General features: G+C 33.5%; 1 long non-coding RNA gene across 2 annotated transcripts; it reads left to right on the plus strand.

Annotated features, from left to right (window-relative positions):
• The first annotated feature begins 674 nt into the window (after nt 1–674).
• Nucleotides 675–4,853, plus strand: LOC115988572. Of its 2 annotated transcripts, none has more exons than XR_004091579.1 (3): nt 675–807; nt 3,515–3,863; nt 3,981–4,853. It is a non-coding gene; the product is annotated as an uncharacterized LOC115988572 (long non-coding RNA). The 2 variants fall into 2 exon arrangements; XR_004091581.1 differs by lacking the exon at nt 675–807 and adding an exon at nt 873–2,806.
• The last annotated feature ends 1,251 nt before the right edge of the window (nt 4,854–6,104 follow it).

Consider the following 6,104-nt stretch of genomic DNA (forward strand, 5'->3'; position numbering starts at 1 on the left):
TTTGTTGTTGGTTTTTTTTTTCAATAAAATTTATTTTAAGGATACGAAATTGGCTAATGAATATTGTGGGTTTTGTTCTCTGTCCAAATGGGTTTTAAGGGGTTCTATTCGTTTGGGTTTTGGTTATTTCAAATGGGTTCTTTTGGGTGTTGAAGATATGTTAGAATCCAGATTTTGGGTGTTCAAACATGTAGATTATGTGAATCGTTTTTTTGATCTCTTTGCAAAGCCACCAAGGTTTTCTGATCGAAGCTGCTGGTGAATATATTTTGTTTTCAGGGGCGGCAGGGGAACGACGCCGTTCCCCTTAGCTGTTTTTTTTTTTTTTTTTTAAATAATAATAGTTTCTCTTTTTTTAATTACAAAATTGAAACTTATTTTGCTGAGATTAAGGGTCCGTTTGGATACAACTGAAAACTGAAATTGAAAATTGAAAAATACTGTAGTAAAATAATTTTTAAATGTATGAATAGTACCGTGGGACCCATTTTTAATGAAAAAATTACTAAAAAGTGAAATTTATGGGTCGTAAACAGTACACTTTGATGGGCTAAAAAAAAGTTTGAAAAATCAAAATTTGTGATTACTGTTTATTGAACAGTACATCATGAACAGTAACCGCAAGTTTGAAAAATGCGTGAAAAAAAAAAAAAAAAAATGAAAAACGCAAACGCGCTGATTTTCAGCGCAATCCAAACGCAGCTTTAGCTTCAGCTTTGTCACCTCAACCACCACCAAAAGAGTCATTTGCTCGGTGTTACAAGTTTCTCTGGCCTATGCCTTTGGCTGTCAACCTTGCTGTTGGAGGTCCCATTCTTTTTCTTATTCATCAGCTTTGTAATTCTCTATTTATCTTAATTTCCTATACATTTATATATGTGAGTGTTTATTAGTATACAAAGTGATTAAATTTAAAAAATGATGTAATAGGTTTTGAGAGATTTCAGCTTAAAAGAATGGTTTTTTAAGATTATCGATTGCTTTTCTTGATATTGTTTGTTGTTGGGTATTCTGTTGTTAGGAGAGGGATTATGGTTTTAGCATCATTTTATGAGGATTTCTTGATACAATCAATCATAGGGGGTGGTTTCTGATTAATGGTTTTGTAGAGAAGTGAATGTGATTAATGGAATTTCGTGTTCCAAGATTGACCTTGTGTGGGATTTATGATTCTTTCTAGTTGAGAAATTGTGTGAGAATATGTTGACTCTAGCCTTTATGGATTTAGATCTTAATTGTTTATGTGACATCTAATTACTTAAGTTCTTGCTCTTTGCTCCTCCTGTGCCCTAAAAAATCTAGAAACGCAATATAGGGCTAATACACTGTTCTATTTTTTTGACAAGTAAATTATATATTTATATATACTGTTCGGAAATAAACATTTTATGTCTTGTGTGGGATTCATGATTCTACTTTTCTTCTACCCAAGCACAAAGGGCGTTTATAAAAAACTTATTTCTGGTCCCCAAAACCCTCCCCTCCCAGTTAGTTGAAGTAGAGGCAAGATCACTACGTGAATACCATGTGGTTACTTAAACTTTTAGTTTGCTACAGGTTTCGATCCATGCATGTTTATAAAAGGATGCATATTCCTTCATTTTGGAAATCCTGGAGTTTTTGTCAATGAAATTTCTTCTTGTTTTGTTAAAATGGTAGTAACTGCAATAGCTCAAGGCATCCTTCATTGTATTAGTACAGCTTGCCTAATCAGAGTGATTTTTTTGGCTATTTATCATTAATCTTATAGCCAATGACCAAGTAAAAGACTTATTTGTCTATCTTTCTAAGTGACAAACCATAATCGCAATCCTTTTCCTTCTAGCATAATTGGTATTGATTATTGTGATGCAGAAAAATACTTAAACATAATCATTACAAACGGTGGGAGAAAAAAATACGCACAGAATGCAATTCTTGCATAATTTTTAACTGGCCAGCTAAAGCTCTACTACTTGATACGATTAAAATCATATACCTGTAATCTTTGGCTTTATCCATGTCTATAATAAGGCAATGAGCAATATGTTGAATAGACAAAGTATCAATTTCTTTGGGTGTACATGGTATCTTGCATACTGTAACAATAAGTACATTGGAGTCATTCAAATGGCTCATTAGGAGCTTATAATAATATAGGTGAGTGGCAACATATTCTATTTGCTCAAACTCACTCACCTACTTAACTAATCCCTGAACAAATATTGATGGCTTTATAATTAGGCGTAAGGAGGCCCACCACTCATCTCTCTCAGACCCTGCAAAAGTGGTACCTTTGTGCACTACGTACAATCTTTTTAATCTGTAGGACCTACATCTGGTGATCATTTTTAATATCTTGTTTGTGTCTTAGTCAGGTTTGAGAAAGAAAAACTGGAGTATACAAGAAGACTTCAGGGGTAGTAAATCTGGTTTCATTAAATTTACATGGAAATTGACTGAGTGGTCAGATAAAGGAAATATATTATTTGCATGTTATGGTCTTATATAGTTTGAGAGGTATTCATTACTAGCTTTGTGGTCAAACTTTCTCTTTCATCCACTCTCTGTTTCTGTGTAGCTTTTCTATATAAGTTGATAGTTTTTAATATATATATATATAAGATAGACAATTGTATTTTCATTTTGCTTTGCCCTAAAGTAGTGAAAGAATGCACACAATGTTCTTGTTCTTATTTGACTTAGTCCAAAAAGAAATTGTTGTTACTGCATTTGTTGATGGAGGCAGTAGTGGTCTTCGTTTGAGGATATAGCAGGCATTCTATAATGTGGAGCACTTGTCACTCAAGCTTCAGCAAGATGCTAGGTCTCTCACATGAAACCTGTTACCTATTGGATCATTTAAGCCTTTTTAATTCTATCTTACATCTTGTTAACACAATATTTTGTTTCTTCTATCTTGGTGGAAAATTTTTATTTAATTTTTGATGTTTGGTATGGTGGAAAAGGCTAGGTTTTTTACATGGGAACTCCCACCAACTGGATCATATAAGTTTTTTCTGAATTTTATCTTACAGCCGACATTATATTAAGTACGTTTTTTATGGTGGAAAACATTTTCTACATCTTCCAACATTTGGAATAATATGATTCTTGTCTTTAAAGCTTCAACTGAAGGTTGCTAAGGCTCTTACATGGGCCCTTTTACCTATTGGATTGTTTAAGCTTTTTGAATTATATTGTATAGTTCTTTGACATAATATTATGTTTCATTTATTTTGATAGAAACTACAAATATAGACTTTTACACAGATTTCTTTTACAAATATCACTATTGGAGTTTAACCTGAGTGTTAATTTTGTCTTTGAATTTTTGATTTCAACAATCAACACCTTGTACATTAGGTTTGTAACAAATCAAAGCATTTGATGGTGTTTTTTGTTAGGCTTTAATTGAAAATACTAATAACAAGTAGGCCCAATTTCTATTTTGTTCTTGTATAATCTAATTTCTTTAAGATCTCAACATATGGGATTTGATGCAGACATTTTACTGATAGGTTTGATTTTCCAGATTGGTTAATTTGCTGGAGGATATCATGGATGGCAGCCGAATACTGATCTTCATGACTACCAAGGAAGGATGTGATCAGGTCACCCGGCAGCTTTGCATTGATGGGTTGGCAAGCTCTTTCAATTAATGGAGATAAAAGTCAAGCAGAAAGGGTTGGGTCCTCTCAGAGTTTAAAGCTGGCAGGAGTCCTATTATGACTGCAACAGATGTTGCAGCTTGTGGTTTGGGAATGGAGATAAAACTTTAATGCTTGTTCAAAGACTTGATAGAAATTCATTTTTAGTACAGGAAATTGTGTTGGTAAACAATAACTAATAGCACTCATCATCATCATTATCAACTCATTTTGGTAAGAAATCTTTATCCTAGATATTCTTGTTGTCCCTATTTTAAGTCTTCTTTTAATTTTATCAGGTTTATAGAGAACATTTTTTAGTATTGATCATGCTTTTCATTGATTAAACAGATGCGAGCCATTTCACTCAGCTCTTTGCTGCATATATTGGAGATCCACCTTTATTTCTTGTTTGCACTCATTTGTTATATTTTCTATTCTGATGCTGCTACTTGGTCATTTTGAAAGATTCATGTTTTTTAGTTATTGCTTTGCTATATTTAGTGGTCTCTAACTGTCTCTTGAACATCTTTTTTATCTAAGTTGGTGTTATTTGTCACGTGGATTCTGCTTGTATGTCTGTTGAGCCACTTGTTTTCATGTCTATGGATATTGCCCTTGAACACTTATTTTCAGCAACAACAACACTCGTGCATGCAGAAATGTATTAAGGACTTAAGGTCACATGTTTTCTGATCTAAATAAGATTCTGATGTGAGAGGTTGTTATCCTACTGCGTTTCTTATGACTTGTGATGTGCTTAGGTTTTGGGGCAGATGTGAAGGACGCGAATTATGTGATCAATTATGACTTCCAGGAGTATATTCACCGCATTGGTCGAACTGGAAGGGCTGGGGCAAAAGGAACTGCATTAACTTTCTTCACAGCTGGAAACACCATATTTGCAAAGGAACTCATCTGCATACTTGAAGAAGCTGGATAGAAGGTCAGTCCTGAATTGGCTGCAGTGGGGCATGGTGCACCTCCTCCCCCTTAGATTAGTTGACTAGTTTGAATACTCTTAGGTGGTGTTTATATGCATGAGTGTGTGTACTTGGTTACTGAAATCAACTGTTTCAGTGAATATCAACCAATTAGATCATGGGGGTTTTCGAGATTGTGGGATGGGTTATGGTGGTGGTAGCACGCTGTATTTTGTGGGAAACATTAGCATGTATGATTAGAAAATAGGAGTTAAAATGTCTTGTTTCCATTCAACTTTAATTTATGTTGATTTTTTGTTCAATTACGTAGAGGACTAACTATAGTTAGTGGTGGACTATGTAAGATAAAACATCTGTTTATATCATAAAGGTTTTGTGGAAGGTGATAAACAATTGTATTTTCATTTTGCTTCGCCTTAAGTAGTGAAAGTATACACAAAATGTTCTTGTCCTTAATTAACTTGGCCAAAATAGAAAATGTTGTGGCTGCTTTTGTCCTTATTTAGTGGGGATAAATACATTTTTCTAGTTTTATATGTAGATGACATTTTACTTGCAATTAGTGATTTGAGTTTGCTAAATGAGAGAAAATGGTCTCTCTCAATATTTTGAGATGAAGGATTTTGGACAACCTTTATGTGTCATTAGCATTGCCATTTCAGAGATAGATCACAAAGAAAGTTAGGATTAGGATTGTCTCAAAAGGCCTACATTGAAAGGGTTTTGAAGAGATCTGGAATGAAATGTTGTACACGTACAGTAGCACCCATTTTGAAAGGAGACAAACTTAGTTATAATCAATGTCCTTAGATTCAATTAGAGTAAAAGAAAATGAAGAACATACCATATGTATTTTCAGTTGGTAGCTTGCTGTATGCACAAGTCTCACAAGGCCTGATATCAGTTTTGTAGAAGGTCAATATCAAAGCAACCTTAGTTTGGATCATTGGAAAGCTGCAAAAAAGGTCATGTGATACTTACAAGGAACCACTGATTACAGGTTGACTTACATGCATGTATATATATATATGTATATATATATATATATATATATATATATATATATATATTGGAGGTGATATATCTTAGAGAAGTACTAAACAAACAATTGTTGCTCCATCTACCATAGAGGCTATTAAATACTATGAAGCTCAACACATGCAACATGGTTAGGGAATTTTATCACAGTTCTCAAGATTTTCGATATTGAATACTATGAAGCTACAACACATGCATTATGGTTAAAGAATTTTGTCACTGGTCTCAAGATTTTCGATTCTATATATAGACCTTTAAAAATTTTGCGACAATCATTTTTCTTCCCTAAGAATTATAGAAGTGGAGCCGAAGTATAGCAGCATAAAGCACCCTATTGTTAGAGAGAATGTTAAGAAATAAAAAGGCGACTTGGTATAAAAACCACGTGGAACATGTGGGACTTGGTAGCTTATTTGATGTTTAATTTCTCTCTAATTGTTTTGTATTTAGGATATATTTGGTTATTCATAGAGAAAAAGGCAAAGTATTTATT

This window comes from Quercus lobata, chromosome 5 (genome assembly GCF_001633185.2).
Source record: "Quercus lobata isolate SW786 chromosome 5, ValleyOak3.0 Primary Assembly, whole genome shotgun sequence".
In the NCBI taxonomy this organism is placed as follows: domain Eukaryota; kingdom Viridiplantae; phylum Streptophyta; class Magnoliopsida; order Fagales; family Fagaceae; genus Quercus; species Quercus lobata.